Source organism: Fundulus heteroclitus, chromosome 4 (assembly GCF_011125445.2).
Source record: "Fundulus heteroclitus isolate FHET01 chromosome 4, MU-UCD_Fhet_4.1, whole genome shotgun sequence".
NCBI classification, from domain to species: Eukaryota; Metazoa; Chordata; class Actinopteri; order Cyprinodontiformes; family Fundulidae; genus Fundulus; species Fundulus heteroclitus.
Window position 1 is genome coordinate 3,154,349 of NC_046364.1, and position 25,832 is coordinate 3,180,180.

Here is a 25,832-nt window from a genome sequence, read left to right on the forward strand (position 1 = left end):
TTTTGAGATCCTTCAGTCTACTTCATGTTGTCAAACAGGTCTCATCATTCTCAACGTCTGGTAGTGCTAAGGCCAGGACTCTGTACTCGGATCATTGATTTCCCATTTAAGTTAACAATAATGTAAAACAAAAGCGGCAAGTCTCAAACTTCTGCAACACTTTGGCTACACACACACACACACACACACACACACACACACACACACACATATATATATATATATATATATATATATATATATATATATATATATATATATATATATATATTAGGGCTGGGCAAGTTAACGCGTTAATTTCGCGTTAACTCATTAGACTATTAACGCCGATATTTTCTTTAACGCGCGTTAACGCATGTTGCTGACATGCTTTTATTTTGTGAAGGTCTGTTGCTGCGGTGTAGGGATTTGAATCAGAACAGTAGGTGGCGATAATGCGCCAATAACCTCGCTGTCAGCCAAACCTCGGATTCAGAGGAAGAAAGGTGCTGGCCGGAAAAAAACAAAGCCGACATGCGGAAGGCGGTGTTTCCCGCAGGAATTTGCTTAGGCGAGGCGGTGAGTTGGCGAATGGAACAAGTTTTGAGCGGAGCAGAGCAGGGGGGGTCTGCATGGACGCCGTCGGTGAAGTCGCTTCTCGTTTCAAAGTATCCATGTATTTTTGCCTGTTTTTTCCTGCCATTCACTATATGCACGCGAGAAAGCAACAACAAAAAAACGCGTGTCAACGTCAAATAAACACAAGCATATCGAGTTAGCAAGCATTTCAGTTTAAAGTTCTTCCAGCATGGAATATGACAGAAACAAGTTAGTTGTAACCACTGCCAAGTTAAACTTTGGTATTGAACATAACATGGTAATGCTGCTCCCTGCTGTTACCTCAGAAATTGCCTGTTTTTGGTAGATTTTTTCCTCATAAAGAGAATTCCCTGTCAGTGGCAATAAGCTTTAATTTATTATTATTGCTATTTTTTGTTTTACATGTTTAAGTTGAGCTTTACACTAAATATGTGTTACTGATAAGTGCTACAAATGTTACAACACTTTTGTTCATATGGCAGCAGAACATTAAAATAAAAGTGCTCTTTACACTACTTTTGAATTCATTCTTGGAGTTTGTAAATACAATGCGATTAATCAGGCAAATTATGCGATTAGTCGCAATTAAATATTTTTGCCCAGCCCTAATATATATATATATATATATATATATATATATATATATATATATATATATATACGTACACACAGGCCAAATATAAAGTATAGCATCAGTTAACTTACAGGAGTGTGTCTTCTTTACAGCTGCAGACAAACCTGCAAGACAGAAAAGAGACCGAAGGTTTATTTTTTTATTAATGTTTTATTTAGTTTTACCCAGTTATTTCAGGTTGCTGTACAGAATTCAAGAATATATTATGATGAGGGAAATCGTACAAACTATGAACCCAGAGGACAGGAGGGAAAAAGAGTTGACATCTGAAGTTCAACACCTTTAAGAGAACGTAGCCCTTCTCTGCATGTGTCTGCATTACATCAGTCATTACTGGACAAAATCATCCTAGGTTTAAAAAATGATTCGTTACAAGGTTCTAAAATTATTTAAACCAAACCTGGGATCCACCCTGGAGAGGGGAAGGTGGTGGGCGACAGAAGTAATCCCCCGTTACTATACATTCTTTGTCCATTTTGCTGCTGGTACACTTAAATTTCCCCAAGAACGGACAATAAAAGATACTTTAATGTTAGTGTTACAAAGGCTCTAGTGTTTATTACTTTATTTTGGGAAGGGGAGGTGCGCCACCCGGTGGCGAGTTCGAATAGTACATGCAGCAGCTGCAGAAGCACTGTAGCGCTGAGGGAGGAGACGTGCAGCTGCTGCTGACGGCTCCGGTTGGGGTCTATGTGCGTTCCTGACTGAATGTAAGTGCTTGTTGTTGAATGTATTAAGGCAGTTTACTTTGTAGTTCGGTCTGTATTACATGCTGATGTTGTAGTGTACGAGTTGCCGGTTTATTGCAACTTTTAATTACTCCATGTGAGTAAGCCTGCTAGCTTTCGGTTGTAGCATTTGTTCAATGTATGAGGTGACTTAATGTGGGCTTATTTCTGTTATGTTTAGACCACACACACATGCCCAATCGTACCAATACCCTACCTACCTCTCCATCTCCAAGCCTACCTCATACTGCATGTTTGTATTGCTGCTGAACTGCAATTAAAGAGAGACTCAAACCAGAAAATCCCCTCCTCAGTTTGTCCTGATCGACACACAGTGGCGAGTGTAAATTCTTCACCAGCCTCAAGTTTAAAAGGTGGAACCTCCATTACAATTTGGTCCTTCGAGCCGGATTGGGACACTTACCCCTGTTTCAGCATGCAGTTCAGCCGTGATGCAGCAGTTAGACCGAAGCGGCAAACCCGCCCACCTTCATACTTAAAGGATTATGAAACCAGCGAGATGGGACACTGGTTTCAGCCTCTATTTGATTATCGAGGAGTACGAGCTGAGACGAGATGTGATGATAGCTTGTATTCGCCGCCAGAGGAGGGAGCTGCCAAGATGACACCCCTCACCCCCCCATCTATTAAAGCCGGATGGCCCAGTAGTCAGTGGGAAATTACGGTAGATGAGTGGGTTGGTTCCCCAGAACAGACGATTACCGAACCACAACGGCGGAAGAGCGTGGCAGAAGAGGACAGCAAAGATTATTCTGCACTATCATCGCATCACAGGCAGTTGACGCCGACCTTCTCACCATACCGCTCAGAGCTGGAGATGTTAAGGAGGCAGGGAGCCGAATATGAACGGTCTAAAGAAGCAGTACGTTCGGAGTTGGCCGAACTCAGAGAATTAAAGGAAGAAATGAGGAGGAGGCTGGGATATTCTTCACAGAGCACAGCTACGTTCCAGCAACAGTTCGAAATCCCACCACCAATATATGCACCGCCACCCCCTTCGACATGGCGGGGAAATGGAGAGGAAGAGGAGGAGGAATGGCCTGATCCTCCCCCGTGGCCCGAGACAGAAGAAGAGGCTGAATGTTCTCCATCAGCACAGCCCGTCTCGATCATGTTGGAAAAGCTGATGAGTGATTTACAGCTCATAAAGGATCAGAGCACGGCAGCACAAGCCAGAAAGCCACGGTTCTGTAGACCCGCCACGCCACGAGAGAAGATGCCGACAGATCTTCGGGCATCGTCGAAGGCAAGAGGCTGGGATCGAACGAGTTTGCACCCCCCTTCAACGTTGCCAGTTCTCACGGAACAAACCTATCGAGGACCTAGACCGAGTATTCCCTACTTCGCTAGACGAGACCCCAGTGACTTTGCTCGGTTGAAGATAGCTCTGACTAATCTATTACCACCTGATGGAACAGAGCTGTTCAAGTATCAGATCCTGGTGGACCACCTCAAACTCGAGGAAGCCAAACTCATAGCAGATTCTTATCTGAACTCCGCCACCCCATACTCAGACACGATGGAGGCTCTAAGTGAAAAGTTTGGCCAGCCGCACCAGATGGCATTGAATAGGATTGCTGGGGTAATGGATGCGCCAGACGTCCGCCGAGGTGACTCAGCAGCATTTGAGAGGTTTGCCCTCGAAGTTCAGTCGCTGGTTGGGTTACTCAGAACCTTGGGACCAGAGGGTGACGCCGAGCTGAGATGTGGCTCTCATGTGGCCCGCTTGCTGAGTAAATTACCTGCAGAGCGGCGTGCAGACTTCCGTCGAGCCATGTTCCACCATCCCAATGCAGTCTACACTTTAGTGGATTTTGCTGAATGGCTTCAGTATGAAACCTGGTGTCATAATTCAGACAATTATGATTCTGGAACAGGAAATAAAGACAAATTAGGAACTCAGAAGAAGAGAGTCACGACGGTGCTGCATGGAACCAAAGACGGTTCCATTCCCAGGACTTCGGGGAACAAAGGCATTAAATCAAACCGTTATTGCCCATACTGTGGAAGTACTCATCATTATCTCAGCCAATGTGCGGACATTCAGAAGTTGTCCAAGGACCAACTGTCGCAGTGGATAAAGGACCACGATAGGTGCTGGCGCTGTGCAAGATCTCATCATGCAGCCCAATGTGATCTTCGAAAACCCTGTAACCTGTGTCAGGGGAGACACCTTCAGGTGCTTCATGATGTGAACACCAGAGATAAGAAGGAGACAACTAAAGAGGAGAGTTGCCTCATCAGTACCGCCACTGATATGCTGTACCTGGATCGACCACTAGAGGGCGGCAGAGTCTTATTGAAGGTGGTCCAAGTCACTTTGCATCATGGAAATCAGAGTCTCAAAACATATGCCATTCTCGATGATGGTTCTGAGCGCACCATGCTCCTGCCCCCTGCTGCTCACAAGCTTGGTCTACAGGGAACCCCAGAGACTCTGCATTTAAGAACCATAAGGCAGGATATTCAAATTTTGAAAGGCGCTTCAGTCTCTTTTCACATATCTCCTTCCTTCAGCAGTCGCAGCCGCTTCACGGTGAATGGAGCCTTCACCGCCGATCGTCTGGTCCTAGCAGAACAGTCCTACCCAGTTGACAGACTCCAGAAGCAGTTCAGGTATTTGTCCGATCTGCCTCTACATGCTTTTAAGAATGCACAGCCTCTGATCCTCATTGGTACAGACAACCCTCACCTCATTACCCCCATTGAGCCAGTTAGGTTGGGTCCACCGGGTGCACCAGCAGCAGTCAGAACCAGGCTCGGATGGGCTCTCCAAGGACCGATGAGATCAGAGGGCAGTGGTCTCCAACACGCCCAGTGTTTGTTTACATCTGTTTACCACGCTAATACGGACCTACTGAAGAATGTGGAGAAACTCTGGCAGACTGATGTTCTTCCCTACCAGAACGAAAAGACAGTGGCTCGTTCCAAGCTGGATCAAGAAGCTGTGGACCTGTTGGAGAAGAGAACGGAACGGGTGTGCGTGGATGGGATTCTTCGTTACGCTACACCACTGCTACGGAAGAAAAATATGCCTGTTCTTAAAGCCTCTCCCGAATCAGTGATGTTCAACTTGAGGAGCAATGAGAAAAGATTGAGTAAGAACCCAACGATGGCTAACACATATCAGGAGGAGATTCGGAAGCTGGTCCAGGCTGGTAGTGTGGCGAAGTTGGACCCCCAAGACACTACATCTGATGGGGAGTCGTGGCTCATTCCTCATCATATGGTGAGCCATAACCACAAGAACAGGCTGGTGTTCAATTGCTCTCACCAGTACCAAGGCCTCAACCTCAACGACTTCCTACTACCTGGACCTACCCTCAGTGCATCACTTCTGGGGGTGTTGATTCGGTTCCGGGAACATGCCGTCGCCATCAGCAGCGATATAAAAGGGATGTTCCACCAAGTTCGCCTCCTCCCAGAAGATAGACCCCTTTTGAGGTTCTTGTGGTGGGATCAGGCTAAAGACCGACCACCAGACATTTATGAATGGCAGGTGCTTCCCTTTGGCACCACCTGTAGCCCCTGTTGTGCGACATATGCCCTCCAGCGTCACGTCACTGACCACAGTCAGGAGGGAGAGGATGTGCGGTTTTCGGTGGAGCGGTGTTTCTACGTCGACAACTGGCTACAAAGCTTAGCATCTGTGGAGACAGCCAGAGCCTTGGTGGATAAGCTCCGGGCGTTGCTCCTCTCCGCAGGATTTGACCTTCGTCAATGGTCAAGTAACGCAACGGAGGTGATCAGTCACTTACCAAGTGAGGCCCGTTCCCCTGCGACAGAGCTCTGGCTGGCACAAGACAAGCACGATCCATCGGAAAGCACACTTGGACTTAGTTGGAACCCTCAAAAGGACCTCATCGGTTACAAACACCGTCCCCTCAGTTATGGGACATTGACCATGAGGAACATCTACAAGGTTCTCGCCTCCCAGTACGATCCCCTGGGTTACATCTTGCCATACACGACCCGTGCCAAGGTGATGGTTCGTCAGCTGTGGGAGAAGCGGCGGGATTGGGATGACCCTCTGCTCCCTCTGGATGTCCAGCAGCTGTGGGCACAGTGGGAAAGTGAACTTCAACTACTTCCCCAAGTTACCTTACCCAGACATTACACACAGGCAGCTGATGATGCTTCAATCATCAACAGACAAGTACACATATTCTGTGATGCTTCGGAACAGGTTTATGGGTCGGTGGCGTACCTCAGGTCTGAGGATAGTCAGGGTCAAGTACACCTATCCTTTATCCTCGCTCGCTCACGGGTGGCACCCAGGCGACAATTGTCCATACCCCGGTTGGAGCTTTCTGCAGCCCTAACAGGAGCCCAACTAGCTAAGCTGTTGAACGCAGAGCTTACCCTGAAGATCGACACTACAACCTTGTGGACAGATTCCACCACAGTGTTAAGATGGATCCTTGCAGACTCCTGTCGCTATAAAGTATTTGTGGGCACCCGAGTGGCCGAAATTCAAGAGTTAACTGACTTGAAGTCCTGGCGTTATGTCGATTCAGCCAGAAATCCGGCTGACGACATCACTCGGGGTAAGACCCTAAAGGATCTGTCTGAGCCGAACCGGTGGAACCAAGGACCCCCCTTTCTACTCCAGACTTCAGATTGCTGGCCTACCGATCCAGCCACCCCACTGGAAGAGGAACACACGGAGCTGCGGAAATCAGTCTTTTGTGGTTTAACTTCAACGATTACCTCCTCGAACGCCGACCCTGAAACCTATAAGGACTGGCAGGAATTGCTTGAGTCCACGGCCCAGACTCTGCATACGGCGGATGGCAAAGATGGACACCTGAGTGCGGAGGACTATCGCAAAGCGGAGAGACACCTTGTCAAGAGGATACAACACGATAGCTTTCCCGAAGAGATCAGGCGTCTGAGTTCTGGCAAGCCGGTTGCTAACAACAGTAGGTTGCGTGCCTTAGCACCCCAGTTGGATGAAGACGGAGAAATCAGAGTAGGGGGTCGGCTGAGATACGCGAAGGACCTGGAGCTGGGAGCGGTGCATCCCATCGTTCTAGATCCGAACCACCCATTCACCAGACTGTTAATACAGGATTACGATCGACGTTTGTGTCATCCAGGCCCTGAGCGATTGTTTGCGGACATACGTCGGAACTTCTGGATACTGCGAGGAAGAGAAGCGGTTCGACGGTATCAGTCCCGATGCTCTGACTGCAGACGTTGGAAGGCCAATCCTACCATTCCTCAGATGGCTGATTTGCCCGCTGCGCGTCTCCGCCTCTTCAAACCTGCTTTTTACTCCACAGGGACAGACTGTTTCGGACCATTTCAGGTCAGAATTGGGAGGCGCAACGAGAAACGATGGGGTATCATCTTTAAGTGTTTAACTACCAGGGCAGTCCATCTTGATATCCTCACTCACCTTGATGTTGACTCCTTCCTCATGGCCTTAAGAAGATTTATAGCCCGTCGGGGTACGCCCTCGGAAATCCTCTCAGATCGAGGAACTAACTTCTGTGGAGCGGAACGAGAGTTACTTCAAGCCATGGCAAAGATGTCTCCGGACCTACAGCAGGCCCTCGCTAAGCAAAAGATTGCTTTCAAGTTTAATCCCCCTGGCGCCCCTCATTTCGGCGGAGTGTGGGAAAGAGAAATACGCTCGGTGAAAACGGCTCTGTATGCCACCGTCGGGGCTCAACCGTTGCCCGAGGAGGTGCTGAGGACAGTTCTTGTGGAGGTGGAGGGAATTCTGAACTCGAAGCCATTAGGTTATGTTTCCTCCAGCGTTGCTGATCCAGACCCAGTGACACCAAACCATCTGTTGATGGGGCGGCCGGATGGGTCGCTGCCTCAGGTTGTGTACCCTGCAACTGAACTTCCCAGCAGACGCCGCTGGCGGCACTCCCAGGCGTTGGCCGATCAGTTCTGGTCCAGATTCGTCAGGGAATACCTTCCCAATTTACATGTCAGACAGAAGTGGCAGACCACCCAACCTGACCTGAGCGAAAATGCTGTGGTCATGCTCATGGATCCTCAACTTCCCAGAGCCCTTTGGCCAGTGGGACGAGTGACTAAAGTTCACCCCAGCGCTGACGGCCACATCAGGTCAGCAGATGTTCGAGTTAAAGATCGAGTTTATACTCGACCGGTAGCGAGGATGATTGTTCTTCCGGCAACACCCGAAGAGGCCGGCGGCCATGATTCATCATCAAAGACTTAGTTCATCGCCTTTGTTTGAAACAAATGTACTTCATACATTTGGGGGCGGCTGTTACAAAGGCTCTAGTGTTTATTACTTTATTTTGGGAAGGGGAGGTGCGCCACCCGGTGGCGAGTTCGAATAGTACATGCAGCAGCTGCAGAAGCACTGTAGCGCTGAGGGAGGAGACGTGCAGCTGCTGCTGACGGCTCCGGTTGGGGTCTATGTGCGTTCCTGACTGAATGTAAGTGCTTGTTGTTGAATGTATTAAGGCAGTTTACTTTGTAGTTCGGTCTGTATTACATGCTGATGTTGTAGTGTACGAGTTGCCGGTTTATTGCAACTTTTAATTACTCCATGTGAGTAAGCCTGCTAGCTTTCGGTTGTAGCATTTGTTCAATGTATGAGGTGACTTAATGTGGGCTTATTTCTGTTATGTTTAGACCACACACACATGCCCAATCGTACCAATACCCTACCTACCTCTCCATCTCCAAGCCTACCTCATACTGCATGTTTGTATTGCTGCTGAACTGCAATTAAAGAGAGACTCAAACCAGAAAATCCCCTCCTCAGTTTGTCCTGATCGACACACAGTGGCGAGTGTAAATTCTTCACCAGCCTCAAGTTTAAAAGGTGGAATATATACTAGTATATACTATTCTTAGGCAGGGGTGCCTTCATTAAGCATAAAGAAGTATATATAAAATGTATTTTCAGGAGTTCACAGAACGTTCACACTCTGCCTGTCCCTGATGGCGTTCGATAACACTCATAAGTAAAGTTTGGCTTCCTCTGATCTGCTTCCTACCACGTGACTCACAACACCGAGGCGGTACAGGGGAAAACCTGAACAACGTGCACAAAGTCACGCATGCAGCAGCAAAAAAAGAAAAAAAAATACATTATCTGGTTGATTTCATTGATCATCTGAGTCTAAAACTGGAAAACAAAAACCTTCCTCAGCAGAAATGCACTCTGCAGCGAACGCCATCGTTAATCTGCCTCAGCCTCTGACTGTCCACTAGAATTAATCCTCCTCCAAACTTTATTCTAGAGCCGGGGTCACCAGCCTTATTGAAACTGAGAGCTACATCATTGGTGTTGTGTCATACGAAGAGTCAAAGTTCACCTTAGCTTTATGTAAAATAAACATATTTTTCTTCTTGCTTTGTTATAGATATTGTGGTTTTTGGAGCTATATAAATGCAAGTGTGATTAAACATAAAGGAAAGTTTTAGATGCAGCTCACTGGTGGATTGTAACGTTTTTAGAACAGGCTCATGGACGCCACATGTGATCCCCTGTTCTAGAGAGATGGTAACAATCCCACTGCCACCTGTTATCAGGGTGTCCCCTAAAACTACAGTAATTATTAAGGATAACCTTTTCAGCTTTGAGCTGCAGGACAAGAACTAAAACTCCCCAATTTTAGCTTCTAGAAGCAAAACCGAGGAAAGCGAACATTTTCAAAACAACCAGAACACCTAATGAGAGCAGAACCTATTCAAACTTCATTTTGGCTTCTTTGTTATTACTATACATTATTTCACAGATCATTTTTGTGATTTTTGAAAATATTTTTTGCTAGTCTTCCAGTTTTTTCCTCATTCATTTTCAGCTGCGATCAGTTTGCCTTTCACTGGTTGAAAAGCTTAACTAGTGAATTTCATCATAAATTAAAATAATTTAGACTTGAAAGACACCACTGCAATCTACAGGAAAACATTCAAGACATGAACTTTAGCATTTGGAATGACACAGTGGATCATGATATTTTGATTTCTTGAGCACTGTGTTGGTATTAAAGAGGCAGCCATGGCGTGGATTTAGTCTTACCTGACTGGCAGAAGGAGTTTGTGAAACTGTGTCTTTTGGCTGTGGGGTCCCTCAGGGGTCTATTCTTGGACCCCCTATTTTCTCTCCCTGTATCTGCTGTCTTTGGGTTACATTTAGAAGAAATCTGGAATTTAATTTTATCGTTATGCTGATGACTGTCAGGTCTACATTCCTCTGAAAAAAAATTATGCTCAGTTCATAAATTGTTGGAATGCTGAAATTAAATCAAAGCTTGTATGGCCCTGATTTTTGAGCTAATACAAAGATCATGTTATCCTGCCAAAGTGGCCCTTGTGGCACCCACCATAAGAAAAATTGTCTCTTTGACTCAACATTTGAAGTCTGCTCTGTAGCGTAAACAAGATTTTTCCACCTGCGACAAATTGCCAAAGTCAAGACTATTTTGTCAAAGCAGGATTTTGCGAGAAGTATTCACACCTTTAATACTTTATGTGCCCTGTGTCCATGAAAACACACCCACTGTTCTCGTTTTTGAAGACTCACTTTCCCTGCCGTTCAACACAGCCTTAGTTATTGTCTGGTCCCCCGTTGTTTTCTGTTTGTATTTAGCTGTTTTTCTTTATTCTCCTAACGTACAGCGCTTTAGTCAGTCATTCGCTGTTTTTTAAATGTTTTTAAAGTTTAAATGTGTTAAAAAATGTACTTTGTTTCCTGAAAATCTGCGAAGCAAAGCCTACAAAGATTTTATAGTTAAACTATGAAACAGCAGGAGTCAGCAAAACTCGGGTAACATGACCTGAACTGGATGCTGTGGTTGCAAACAGAGACGCTTGTACAAACTGTTCTCTGCTAATATTTTACGCAGAGATTGAATAATGAACTAAATTTCATGGTATAATGACTCAACAAGCATTCTAAAACCTCACAACATTTCTATTTTAATGAACATGATTTCTTTTTTGACAACATCCATCCGCAGCTCCGAGGAGCAGCTCAGTGATTTACTTCCCAAACTCAGGCTACAGTCTGTCACCAAACCTCGCTCCCCGACACACTAACCCCAGACCTGCAGCTAGCTGCTGAAATATTTAGAGCCACACGGGGGAGACGAGTCCGATCCGTCAGCAGACGGAGGACAGCCGACGGAGAGTTGTCCTGAGCAACAAAGCGCCTGCAGTCATGTGAATCTGGGGGTGCAAATCTGATCTGAAGGCAGAGGGGGTGAATGAATAAAGCACGGCGGAGGTGATCCTCAACCGGAGTGCAGAACAGGAACGTTGTGAGCAAATGGAGCTCAGTGAATAATCACAGGTGTACAATGAACTGTACAGAGGTCAACGTCCCTGCAACATGGTCAGGTTGCTGTGAAATTAAATAATTAAATCAGGATAAATATTTTCAAAGCCTATGTGACATAGCATCCTGTACACTTCCACTGGAAAATAACCCAATAACCAGGCTGCAGAAGTGTACACATCCTTAAATCAACACCGTTTTCCTCTGATATTTGTTTATCTGCATAGATATTTACGCATTTTTGGCCCAATTTCCAGCAACAGGGGCACATATCTATCTCAGTGAGCTTTAAGTACAAATATTAGAAGAAAATGCCTCAAATATTAAAAAGGGAGACGTTATGTGGAGTTGTGTCTGCACATCTGATTCTGCATGCACCCTGCAGGACTGCGATGCATCCAGATCTGGTCCTGCAGAGGAAAAGGTACTGCTCCTGCTTTTGCATTGTCTCTGTACTGAATTGTGCTATATAAATAAATTTGCCTTGCCTTTTCCCTCTAACCAATGAAATTACACATAAAGCTGATGTAACAGCACAAAAACAGCCTTTGATGCATGTCAAGGCTGTCCAAACGTTTTGTCATGTGGACCAAAACTGTCAAGTCAAAGATACTTGAGGGCCAAAAATAGGATAAAAAAATAAAACTGCCAAATAGATATAATAATTTTTTAACCTGCTCCACAAAATATGAGCATGCAATATTCCAATGAAACAAAGTGACCAGATTTCCTGTAGGACAGGGATGTATGAATCAGTGCAGATCCAGACATTTAAAAAGGTTTCACACGTCTAGTCTATTCTCAGCAAAAAGAACAACAACAGTTGGGTCTTTCTTTTAAAACTTTTGCTGTATTGAACCAATTGGAATAAATACATTAAAAGCTAATTTTTGAGTAAAAAAAATTCTGTATTTGAGTAAAAGTCTGTGGACAGACGCGGTCGTAGATACTATGGAATTAAACTGAATGTAAAAGTGTGTTTTTTAAAAGATTAATTTGTCTCTTTCTGGATCAACCACCTGTGATGGTCGGCCAAGTAAATTTTTAATTCCAGATGAGAGGCAGCACAAACTCTATTAAAAGGTGCATAGCCATGCTATTTGACTTTTTACATTTATTTATACATCAGTAGCTCACTCTGGTTGCATACAAAGTTTTTATAAAAGATGATCACATCCTGCTGGCGTATTAGTTGTTATTTTGGTGTTTTATGCTTTGTTTTTGCTCAATTTATTAGTAAATAAAGCCTTTTATGCTTATTTACGATATTAACAGAGGTACATACTGCTCATGTGCAGCAGGGGATAAAACAAGGAAGTGGCTAACAGCTATTAGCATCTCCAGGCGAAACAATGAAGAAAGGTCCAAGATCCAGTGGAAAAAGGCATTATTAATTCAGAAAACCGGTATTATTGTTGTTCTGCGATACTGCCACTAGATGGCAGCACGTCAGTTAATTTGTCAATCACGCCTGAGAAGGAATTCTTTTTCGGCTCAAAAAGGAGCATCAAAACACTATCAGGATGGAGACCTGGAGTATATTACCTTATTTTATCATTATAAAATGGTTTTTGGTCTTTTTTATAAGCATATTGTGTGACTATATACCTTTAAACTTCCACAGAACATTTATTTCACAGTGTAAGAAACCAAGCATTCACTGGGAAAACAATTATCTACAACTGGAATAATAATTAAAAAAACAGGCACTCAGTAAAGCAATGCATTAAACTTAACAGCATGAACAGATTGCTGTTTATATGAGCAAAATGAGAATTTTATTTTACTTCTTTAATGTTTCTGCCTATCCAGCAGAACCTATGATAAGTGGAACCACATGCACACTTTGAGGTGAAAATTAAAGCATGTAGCAAAGAGGATGAGCTAGGATGAAGTGTGCACTCAGTAACGGGCTGCTTCTGTTCTGCTCGCCTCCATAAATTATCCGTGGAGCTGAGCTGAAAGCAGCAACACATGAGGGACGTGGAAGCTGCTTCCAGCCGGGTTCCCCAGCGGAGAGACGAGGCTTTAAGACGAGAAGCCGGCGACAGACGGAGAACATCCCTCAGGGCTCTGATGGATGGAGCTGAGAAGCTGCAGCTCACAATGAGGCAGGGCTCCAGAAACGCCGCTGAAGAACGGCCGTCTGCAGCCGAGACGAAGCGCAAACGCTGATAAACGTTTCATACATCCGCCTGTTTCCTGAATAACATCTGGTTTACCAGAATGAGGACTGGATCGCTCTGAGGATCTTCTTAAAAAACGTTGATAAGACGTTCAATCCAGGTGAGGATGAAGATATTTTCATAAATCATGAGATAAACATGCTGAACGTGCAAAACAGAAAGGAGAAAAACCTTCGCAGCATCCTCAGTTATATCCTGAAAACAATAATAAGTAGATATTAAAGCATTTCCCTCCACATGATCCTGCATTATGAAAACTAACTTTAGAAAACTAACAACATCAAACTCTCAGTGCTCAATGTTAGCCTGTTTTATCTATTTAAAATCCAGTGTGGATCAGTTCACAACTGTTTTCACGTTGGAACGCCCAACTCTGTTCAGGTTTCTACCATTTGACCCAAACTGGAGCCCTCGGATGAAGGGAAACTGGTTTGGAAGGTAAACAACAGGCCAGGAACCATCAGAGCACAAACCAAACATCCTCTGGAGGAGTTTGATGGTCTGACATGGTGGCCGTTTGGACTCCATGACAACAAATATGTAGGTTATGGAGAAAAGAACAAGGATTCTTCAAGCTTCACTCAAATCAACAGCGAGATATATATTTTCCTAACTCATTTTACATATACCGAATTAAGACAGAATATATATATATATATATATATATATATATAGATATATATATAGATAGATATTTATATGATCCTGCAAAATGAATCCAAACTTGTGCACGTAGTTGTACAAGTATCGAAACGTTCGCAGTTTGAGTTTATGTAAAAATCTGAACTTTTAGCATCAGTTTGATCTAAAAACAAATCCTAAACATTTGAATTAAAACAGAGCAAACAGGTTACAGCAAATCCTGAGCTGCTGGCTGTCAGTGGATCTTTTTAAAGAACAGATCTGGGTGTAAAGCCTCCTGAAGTGTGCGCCTTCAGGCTGCAGCAGTCAGTGCCTGTTTTAAAGCTCCCACATTTGTAGAACATGGCAGGCTGGAGCTGAGAACATGAAGAGAACCCGTCTCCCTCAGCAGAGCTTGACGCCGCAGCGTCTCATAATTGTTTGGAGCGAGCGGCTCCTCGTGCCAATTATAACGCATTAGCAGCAGCCGCCAAAGTCATTTCACCGCTGCTCATCAGGGAGCGCAGAACAGAAAGAGGGAAACGGAAAACGGCCGTCCTCTGGCTGCCTTCAGCCGCCTGCAGCGTCCGATGAGCGCCGGCTTTAAGATGGAGGTGATAAAAGCAGATTTAGGGATTAGACAGACTGATATGAATGAACTCTCAGTGACTCACTGGAGCACAGCTTAACTGCTACACAGATTTTCTGCAAAGAAAACCTCTCCCAGGCCTGTCCTCCATTTCCCATAATGCACCAGTAGCTGTGAATCTGCTGCTTTGCATCTATTCTTTAGATTTTCTGACCATGAAGATGAATCGTGATCTTCACTGAATGATAATTCAATAATTTCCACATGATTTCCACAACATCTGCAGCTTCCTGACAAGACATTCAGGTCAGCTGCACCCAGATCAGTCCAACGTGCTTCTTATCTAGCAGTATATCTTTATAGGAATCTAAGCTAATTTACCTTGTAAATCCTAGGTTTTGGTTCCATTAAAAAGAAGAAAATTACATAAAGTTTAAGATGCAAAAAAAAAAGAAAGAAATGATAAAAACCGAAGACCGATTATGGAACAACACAATAAAACAAATCCAGGATAAAAAATGTCCTGTATGGAACAAACATGAACACCTGAGGGGAATCCAGAGCTCAATTAACCTAATAGACTGTGGGAGTGAGCAGGAGTACCTGGAGAGAAGCCACACAGGAACAGGGAGAACATTGCATTCAGAAAGACCCCAGACCAGGATTCAAACCCAGGACCTTCTTGCTGCAAGGCAGCAGTGCTACGAACCATGAAGCAGCACCAGGACCTAAGCATTTCTATATAGAATTGAATAGCCTTTATTGTCATTGTACAGAATGCGAAAAATTTGAATTCTACTCCATTTGCAGCAAAGTACAACAAGCTTAAAAAGCAATACTAGCATAAAAAAACAACAATATATAAAGACATATACACAGCAGCAGGGTGAGTCAGTGCAGGAGTAGTGTAGATTGTTAACATGGGATGAAGCAGCTAATTTCCCTCAGTGTATTGTTATTGCACAGAAATCGCTTCATTTATTGCACATGATCAATATGATCAGTATATGTATGATTCAGGAAGACAGGTTCATCTGGCTTTGTGTTTATTGGCTACAGCGATAGCTCTCAGACAGAAGCTACCCCTCAGCCTATTTGTCCTGGTTTGTGTCACAGGTGGTTACTGGGGTGGGAGGAGTCCTTGATGGTATTCCCAGCTCTGCTGAGGTAGTGAGGGTTGGCAATGTCCTCCAGGCTGGGCAGAGAGCAGCCAGGGATCTTCTCTCCTGTGGGCTGCTGAGCATCACGCTGGGATGCAGGACGCCGGGATGCTCTCTATGGTGGCTCTGTAGAAGGTCATCGGCAGCCTCCCCTCCAGGTTGTTCCTCCTGAACACTCTCTGCTGAGGCTTCCTCACCACCGCTGCCCATTTGCAGTCCAGGAGAGGTCCTCAGGCGTCTTCACACCCAGGAATCTCATGGAGTGGACTCTTTCCACCCAGTCCCTGTGGATGTAGAGTGGGGCTGCGTTCGTTCTGTCCTTCCTGAAGTCCAGAATGAGTTCTTCTGTTTATGTGATGTTAAGTGGAAGGTTGTCAGCTGAACACCACGCAGTCAGTCTGCTGACCTCACCTCTGTAGTCAGACTCATCCCCCATGAGATGAGTCCAGTGGTGTCATCTGCAACCTTTATGGTGGTCGTAGAGCAGTCAGATGTGTGGAGCGTGAACAGGAGGAGACTCAGAACCCATCCCTGTGGAGACCCTGTCCTGAGTGTGATGATGCTGGACAGGTGAGGGCCGAGTCTGACGGACTGTGGGCGTTTTGTCAGGAAGTCTTTGATCCAGAGGCAGATGGGGGTGGAGAGACCTTGGTGAAAAGCACTGAGTCTTTAGGTACATCTGCATTAACTGTTGGAAACAACGGTTTCTCTCCACTTATGACACGGCATCGTTCATGGCATCTTTATCTTCTTAAAATCTTAATAAAAAATTTGGTTTGATTTAATGAGAATATTGTGGTTTAAAGTGTCACATTATTCAGATCCTGCTGTTTCGTTAGAGTCCATTGGTCAATCCATCAGTTGTCTTACGCTTCTCTGGAATAGATAAATGTTTCTTTTTCTGGTTCTGGTCTGGGGTCTCCTCCAAGTGAAACGTGGCTGGAAAACCTCCACCAGAAGCCACACGTTAGAGCAACCTCAGCTATTTTCTGTGTGGAAGAGGAGCAACTCTATCATTCAACGAAGGAAGCGTGTTTCCTCACTCATTATATAATCTTCTTCTTTCATTATAAACCAGCCTCCTTAAACTCCTCCACAAGATGCAGACTGAGCCGTATTCCAGTAAATGTCTTCTCTGGTGTGAGCGGGTCACTTTCAGAGCCTCAGACTGCTAACACCAGGTTCTGATGGGGTTGCATTAAAATAAGATAAGATAAGATAAGATAAGATAAGATAAGATAAGATAAGATAGGCTTTATTGATCTCACACTGGAGAAATTCACTTGCCACATCGACTTATAAAAGAAGGTGCAAAAGTAGGAAAGCAGCATTTAGTTCCTATGCTCCACTGATCTGGAACAAACTTCCAGAAAACTGTAAAAGTGCGGAAAGCCTGAGTTCCTTTAAATCGAGGTTAAAAACACATTTGTTTGAAATTGCCTTTGAATGTTCATGTTAAACTGTTTTACTGTTTTCAAATGTTCTTTTTTGTTTCAACATTCTAACCCTACTTGCTTTTATTCCTATATTTTAATCATGTAAAGCACTTTGCATTGTCTCTGTCTCTGTACTGAATTGTGCTATATAAAAAATTTGCCTTGCCTTGCCTTGCCATCAGTTATATACAGTGAATCTTCATATATACAGTGGATCAAAAAAAAGAGAAAAATAAGAATAAAAATACAAAAATAAATTGGAATGGGCAGATGATGTCTTATTTACATTCACGGTGATATATATATATATATATATATATATATATATATATATATATATATAGATATATAGATATATAGATAGATAGATAGATAGATAGATAGATATACAAAAACTTGGGAAAAAAATGGGATCTTAGCCAGAAAGTGCAGCTTCAGCGTGAACATAACCACCAGAGTCGCCAGCAGATTTAGTGCAGGACTGGCGTTGCAATCAGCTATGATCATATGAACAAACCTGTTTTTTTGTTTTTTTTCTTGTTTTAAAACCAATCTTGTCATGGTTGCTCGTATCCAACACAGCAGAGAGAAAACCCCAACATCTTTAGACTGTCCTTTAAAAGTCCTTGAACTCCAGCCTCGTCCCTCTGATCCCAGCCTAATGAGGCAGTCTGAATCTTTCTCTGGGCTTCTCTTTCTAGTTGCAGGCAGAACAATGCAGGCACAAACACACAGGGAGCTCCTGGTGGCTTCCTGTCTGACCGCAGTAACGTTCGCTGCCACCTCAGCACAGAGACAGATGAAAGAGCCGCAGCTTATCACCAGCAGCCAAACACAACCGACTCGCTGCAGCAGTAACTGAAGCTGCGAGCCGGGGAAGCACCTCCAACCCAGCAGAGCAGCCGGCAGCCGCTGCTGGCAAGGCCTCTCAGCTCGCTTTGATCTGCGTTCGTCAGAGTACAGCTGGATGTGTGGTTCTCTCTTCTCACTGGTATCTCACTGGTATTGCCGTATAACCACAAAATAAACTTTACAGCTCCTGGTTGACTCAGTTAAAACAATCAAAGCATCACAAATCCTAACGTGTTTAAATCTCCTCCATTATACCCACATCTTCTCAAAACCCAACCAGATAAACGGATCTCTTGGCATCGTGCAGTAAACCATCAGAGTTTAGAGAAAAAGATCCTGATTTATTATGTGAACATGCAAACATGCATCATTTTGTTGCATGAGTTACGCTTTAAATATCTTTATATGAGAAAAGATAAAAGGAAAGCAAGAACTGAAGCTCTGCTGCATTTTACTGAATGCTTTATTAACAGATTAACTGATCACCTCTATATAATAGAGTTTTGCCATTTTAATAAAAGAAAAACTTTCAAGTTATTTGAAATTCATCGTTCTACAAAGAGAACCTTGAATCATGAGTGCAAAAGAAAAAAGACAGCTATCAGTGGACGTCAGAGCGTCAGACGCTCAGAAAACCATAAAACCATAAAACCGAAGCCAGGGGAGCCGTGTTTATGCTAAGCAAGGACCCACATGTAGCCAAACTGATGCAGTGAGTGTAGGTCTTTGATAAAGAACCAAAAAACTAATTAAAAATAGCACCAGGAACAAGACAGGGAAACACACAGAGAGGAAGAACAACAAGAAAGGAAAGAACATGAAAGATGAAACCAGGTGGAGGTAATCAGGAGGAGACGAAGAACAGCTGAGAACAACGAGGCCCGATGAGCTGAACAGAACCTGAACAGAAACAAATGAAGAAATCCAACAGGAATAATACAAAATGGACAAAAATGAACTAAGAACAAAACCCACAAGAAGTATGAATTACAATGAGAGTGACTAGATAATATAAATGTGGAAAAAATAGTAAATAAAGAAAAAAGCATAAGGAAATAACTAAAGGAAGCACAACCTGGGGACCATAACAACAAAGAAACAATCAAAGATACATACATAAGAGAAAATCAAAGCCCAAAAACCTGGAGTCTAAACGCTACAGGCCTCAGGTGGAAAGTTATAAGTTAAAGATCGTAAAAAACCCTAGAAATAAACCTAAATCTGCAGAAGCAGCTCCTGCCAGATGTAAGGCCCAGTGGTGGAAGGATGGACATTTGGACGAGGACATTGGTCCAAACTGGGTCATCAATGAGACAACGATCCCAAACACAGCAGAGGATCTACAACAGGACGGCACTGGCCTAGTCAAAGTCCAGACCACAGCATGAAATACTGTAGCGGGACCTTAAGAGAGTTTAATCACAGTCAGAATCATCATAATGTTCACTATGGTGCCAAACTGTCCGATTAATCAGATTTATGTGAATATCAGAGAAACAAACAGCTTCATCCAATCATGATCACTGACCAGGAGGAAACGGGCCCCAGTTCTGTCACGTTAAGACTTTCCAGACCCGTCGCCACTTATAGAAGAAAAAGACATAACCTTTATTGTCCATTAGCGGGGAAATTAACGTTTCCCAGCAGCAAAGTGAAACAGAAATGGAAACAAGGGTAAAAAACATTTAAACAAATTAATCAGGTGACTGTACAGTAAAGAGCTAATTTGAAACACAAGCTATGTTTACATGCACTACGCTGGTGAAGGTTCTCAGTCATCCAGGTCATGGTTGACATGGTAGAGGAGGACTTAGGTTCCAACTCTTAAAAACTTACAATACAGCTATAGGGCTGATTCCAGCCAATTATCACCACAATCCTCCATACGGGTGATCAAAACGTTGCTTCTGCAAACCAGGCCAATAATGACCTTAACGACTCCCCATCACTAAGGGGGTGGACCAGTTTCGGTTCATGTTATCTAAGCCATAACAAGGCCTTTGTTGGGCAGTAGTATAAAGCTTGATACTCCACATTACTCCAGACTTTTTGAATTGAGAAAGCAAAAGCAAAGTTTTTTTCAAACTTTGGAAAAAAAAGTCCAGTTGTTTTGTTTTTTAACTTTTTTGGAATTTACATGCACTAAATTTCATGATCAAATTAAAATTTATTCGGATCAAACGATCGGATGGTACCGTTTATGTGGTAACACAGTCAATTAATCTGATCATAACGTACGTTTATAGTCACCAAGCTTTATTCAGAATAGAACCACTCTAACATGCGCAGTTATCAAATTCCCTTTAAAAAAACACAGAAGAACTTCAATCTTTGCTGAACTACAAAGCAGTATTATATGAGTCTGTATTCCTTGCGAGCGCCCAGGCTGGACTTGCACCAGCTTTTAATTACTGAGTTAGCAACAAATTTGAGCTCTTTTATTTTTTCGAAGACAAAGATATTATCGGGAAACCCGACAGTTTTGCTTTCTGACGTATTTCCGTGTATTTCTGCCTCTCAGTAAAATGGTAATACCACCAAGCATAAACCACTCTTATTGTAAACCATTGGGATTACAATTTCATTCTGATTGATCGTAATCAGATCAGATTATTCTGATCGGCTCGTTTACATGATGCCTTTTTATTCCTATTGGCCATTTATTCCGATTTCTTTTGTCCATGTAAATGTAGCTACACACAATAAATACACGTCAAAGATTCCTTAATCTAAAAATTAAAGAAGACTGCAACTGAGCAGGGGGAATTGTTTTTATTTATGCATGAAAAACGCCACAGATTAAAAGACTGAGAGGAACGTGACCCAGTGTGGAGGAGAGAAGATGCACAACACAATCAAACTCCCAGTTCTGGTTTAAAAAAACAATAACTGAGGCTGCAACTAAAGCCGTCAGGCACACAAACGTGTGCACAGTCAGAAATCCCATATTCCCAGTCTTATTAAATAAGTGAAACTGATTGTCTGAGTTTCCCTTTGCTCTCAGTGAGCTGAGGACAGAAACATGCTGCTCAGCCTTCTGTGCCCCTCTGACCCCCCCTCCCCGCCCTCGGGCCCGTCCATATGGGCCTGATGGATGGAGCCGAGCCGACACGAGCAGGAAAAGAGCGACAAAGGCACAGAGGGAAGAGTTCAGATACAGGAGGCTGACACGATGTTCAGGTTCTGGTTCTGAACGGACTGGTGGGTTCTACAATCCAGAGGTCATCACATCTGCTTTACACACAAATACCCGATGTTTCGTCCCGTTAGAGTCAACACTGCGTGTCGCTGAAGTTCCTAATCCCGACTGGAAGATCTCATTTCAATTCAATTCAATTCAATTATGCACCTTTCCTCCTTTTGGCACCTTCTTGTTGTTTCTTAAGCCGATGTGTGACAAGTAAATTTCTCCAGTGTGAGATCAATAAAGCCCTATCTTATCTTATCAATTTAATTTTATTTATTTGGCAGCAATTCATGAAACATGTCGTCTTAAGGCTCTTTCCAAAGTCAGACTCCATCAGATCCTCCAGGTTGGTGAGAAAGTTTCCTCTCTAAGGAAACCCAGCAGGTTGCATCAAGTCTCTCCAAGCAGCATTCACTCCTCCTGAAAGAGCGTAGAGCCACAGTGGACAGTCGTCTGCATTGTTGATGGCTTTGCAGCAATCCCTCATACTGAGCATGCATGAAGCGACAGTGGAGAGGAAAACTCCCCTTTAACAGGGAGGAAATGCAAATCCATCAGCTTTCCTTAACGGGTTCTGGGGGGACAGGTCACTCAGAGAAACAGAATAAGCAGCCATGCACACACTCACACCTAAGAGCAATTTAGAGTGATAAATTAACCAACCAGTCATGTGTTTGGACGTGGGAGGAAGCCAGAGAACCCAGAGAGAACCCACGCATGCACAGAGAGAACATGCACCCTCCACACAGAGGGCCATTAATATTAAAGATAAACTTCTGAACAGTTAAGTTATGTACTTTTTTATAAGTTTACTAATAGTATCTCAGGTGCGAGCCCCCAGAAATGACAAAGACTCCTGAAAAGGTGCCGAAACGTTTTCAGAAAGAACTGAACGAAAGTCCAACTGCCTCCAATTTAAGCCTGGTTGCGGTTATAAAAAGTTTTCACCACACTAGTAACTGCAGGTAATGACCCAACAGCAGGGGGTGCTGTTGTCACGTTTAGAAGGCCTGTATTTTCTGGACAAAAAAAACAATAAAGGCTTTTCTTGAAGATCCTGATGTGGAATCCCAAGGTTCTCAGGCTTTCTCCTGCAGCCCAAAACATGACAGTTAGGTTCATTTATCACGTTAAATACTCTAAGTTTTGCCGGGTTGTCGGTTCTGTGTGTGTTTGTGTTCCACTTTGATGAACTGCATCGGGGCCTCGTCTCGTCGGGGAGTAGGCACCCTGCAACCACGCGAGGATAGGCGGCTATAGGTGATGGATGGAGGGATCCGCGTCTGTGAAAACAGACTGAGGAAGCTGCTGATAGGAAGATCATCTAAACACAAGGCTGCATCTCAGATGACGACGACAGGAAGTAAACGGAGGTCACATCAAGTACAGACAGAGTTATAAAGTTAAATTCGGTATTTATAGAGCGAAAGCTGCAGGAACAAAGCATGGCTTGGAGTCAGGAGGCCTCGGGGGTAAACATCCCTGACTGCGCTGTGTGTTGCATCTGTTCCGTTTCCCCCTGTAGATTTCCATGAAACCCGTCACTGTTTGTGTTTTTCCACTCAGCTGGTGCACAGTGGTGGTTGTTTTTACTTTTTTTTTTTTTTTTTTTACACATAATCAAACTAATTTAGCATGCAGATGCAGCGTAAGCCTTGACAGCTCGATTTAAACGCCCGCATGACTCAGCAAACTGAAAGTGACATTCAGTCATGCACGTAGCTGCCAGCAGAGAGTCACGCTCTCCGGCAGGCCACAGCTATCATGTAACCCACCACACAGAGTGTCGATTCTACTGATTTCGTCCTGAATCTGCCGGGTTTTCTGTCCGCCGCGTAAGAAATGAGCCCCACAGTCGCAGCGTGGGAACAGCCCCGTCCTTTTTTCGGCTCAAACTGTGCCCTGACCACGTGACGTGTCCAGGTGTTGTGGCTCCATTTGTCCCAGAGAGCGTTTGGCTGTTTCTTCATCTGTCAGAGCACCTGCTTTCAGCGTGAGCGAATACCATCGGGGACGCATTATGTAACAGTGACATCTGCTGGGAGCAGAGGGAGGGTCGGTGTTCAAGCTGCTGCTTCTCCGATGCGTCCAGGTCTGCATTTACACTCCCACTGCAGCCTGGACCCAGGTTTGGTTGTTAGCCGACATAATGCTGCTCGCTTTAATCAAACCAAACCCTCATTTTCTGTATATCATCTGAGAATCAGTGAGCTCCGATGAGCAGCAAATCCGCTTTTATTGCATAATCTGATGCATCACTCCAGATGGTCCACAGTCCTGGTTCCTCTCCTCTCGTCTCGTCATCTCAGCCCACTGGGTTTCCACAGTGTTTCAGTCTGGAGATGGGAACGGCCATGGCAGAAGGCTGATTTAGAGTCTACTGAATCATTTCTGTGTTGATTTGGATCATTACTGTACTAATAGACCCAATTATTAACAATTTTTGGTTCTTAAACAGATTGCAGATTTAAAACGTCCTGTCACTCCTTCTAATGTTCCCTTTTGGCTTTTAAAAGGAAAAACTGGCCCAACATCACAAACCCTCCGCTGTACTTAGCAGTGGACGTGATGATTTCCACGTTTTCATCCATTAATACACAGCGGATCCACCTAGAGATGCTGTTACTGAAAAGAAGAGTCGTATAACAGGAGAGATCAAAAGTTAGCACACAGCTTCAGTCGCTTCAGCTAAAAACCACTAATCAGGCCCAAAATCTGGGTGTAGTGATGGACTCAGACCTGAACCTCCAAAAGCATCTAAAGACAATTACAAGGTCGGCTTTCTATCACCTGAAGAACATTTCTAGGATTAAAGGACTGATGTCTCAGCAGGATCTGGAAAAACTAATCCATGCGTTTATGTTTAGTAGAAGTGATTACTGCAACAGTGTTTTCACAGGTCTGCCTAAAAAGTGGATCAGACAGCTGCAGCTGATCCAGAACGCTGCTGCCCGCGTCCTCACTAAGACTAAGAAAGTAGAGCACATCACCCCAGTTCTAAAGTCCTTCCATGGCTCCCTGTATCTCAGAGAATAGACTTTAAAATCCTTCTGTTAGTCTATAAATCCCTAAATGGCTTAGCACCTAAATACATCACAGACTTGTTATCAGGGCATCAACCCTCCAGACCACTTAGGTCTTCTGACTCCAGCCTGCTCTGCATACCTAGAACCAGAACTAAACAAGGAGAAGCAGCATTTAGTTTCTATGCTCTGCTTATCTGGAACAAACTTCCAGAAAACTGTAAAGGTGCGGAAAGCCTGAGTTCCTTTAAATCAAGATTAAAAACACATTTGTTTAGGATTGCCTTCAACTGTTCTAGTTAACTGAATCACCACTTCTTTGTTCTAATTTCTATCTACATTTTATTCCTACTTGCTTTTATTCTGTTTTAATTTGCTATATTTTAATCATGTAAAGCACTTTGCATTGTCCCTGTACTGAATTGTGCTATATAAATAAATTTGCCTTGCCTTGCCTTGCCTATAACAGGATTATAGAAAGCAGGTTAGGTCTTACTGACCGGTTATAAGACATCAGAAGGAGAGGGAGAGAAGTCAAGAAGGTGTGATTAGGAGCTCCAGCTCCAGTTAAAGTCCCAGAAGAGCTGAGACTCCAGCTTTTAAACAAATAAATAAAGAGACTCCAGCTTTACGTTTGTGATAGTAGGACAGAAAAGGCTTTTTCGTCTCATCTGAAAAAAGTCCAGTCTATTGGTTCTGATGGAGATTTGTGGACCACAGGATGCTGCTTTATGCTGAAGTTCTACAGGTTTTTGTTTTTAGCTCCTCCTCAGTTTGTGTTGTGAGGCGATGAAAACTTTTCCTTGTTGCTCAATTATTGCTGAAACCGTACAGAGGTGCAGGTTTAGACCAGGAGCTGTTTAGTGTTTCTCATTTTTAGGAGCTGCTTGTTGAAATTATTAGATATCAGTCATCAAGAGATTATGCAAAATATCATCAACTGTAAAAAATAAATAAACGTGAATAAGAAATGCTGAAGTTTTAAATTGTTTGACAGTAATTAGTGGGTTTTCCAATAATGCCAATAAAGGCAACTTTTTTTAAATTTACATGGGATGTTTTTCACCACTGAATAAAAGCACTCCATTGTCTGTTCCCCATTTTTACTGTGTGAGAATGTGCATCTGGAGTAAAATCTAAACATATTTTAACAGGTTTTTTTCCACACATCAGTAAACATGATCTACAGTGTAGATGCTGTAACGTTTTAAAGAGTAAAACTGTGCTGCTGACTGTAGCTCTGCAGTTGTTTTACTTTGCAGAAGTTTTCTCTTGAACAGTTCCAGATCTCGGTGGATATTCATCCATCAACATTTCTCCCCAATTCTCTGACCTGACATCACCCTGACTGCTGCAGGGAAGACACTGACTGCTCAGGACTAACCCACATAACCCCACTTAAACTCAGTTATCTTTCTCTGGGGAGCTGTTTCATTTTTTTTTAGATTTATTTTTGGCTTCAGCAATCTATATTTCATGTTGGTCAGACCAGTGATGTTTGGTTTAGAGACAGAGGCACTGAGGAAGAGGCTGGAGGCAGAG

General features: G+C 43.7%; 1 long non-coding RNA gene across 1 annotated transcript; it reads left to right on the forward strand.

The window, feature by feature from the left end:
- The first annotated feature begins 1,857 nt into the window (after positions 1-1,857).
- Positions 1,858-2,243, forward strand: LOC118562869. Its single transcript, XR_004930847.1, has 2 exons — positions 1,858-1,923; positions 2,123-2,243. It is a non-coding gene; the product is annotated as an uncharacterized LOC118562869 (long non-coding RNA).
- Positions 2,244-25,832: the final 23,589 nt, after the last annotated feature.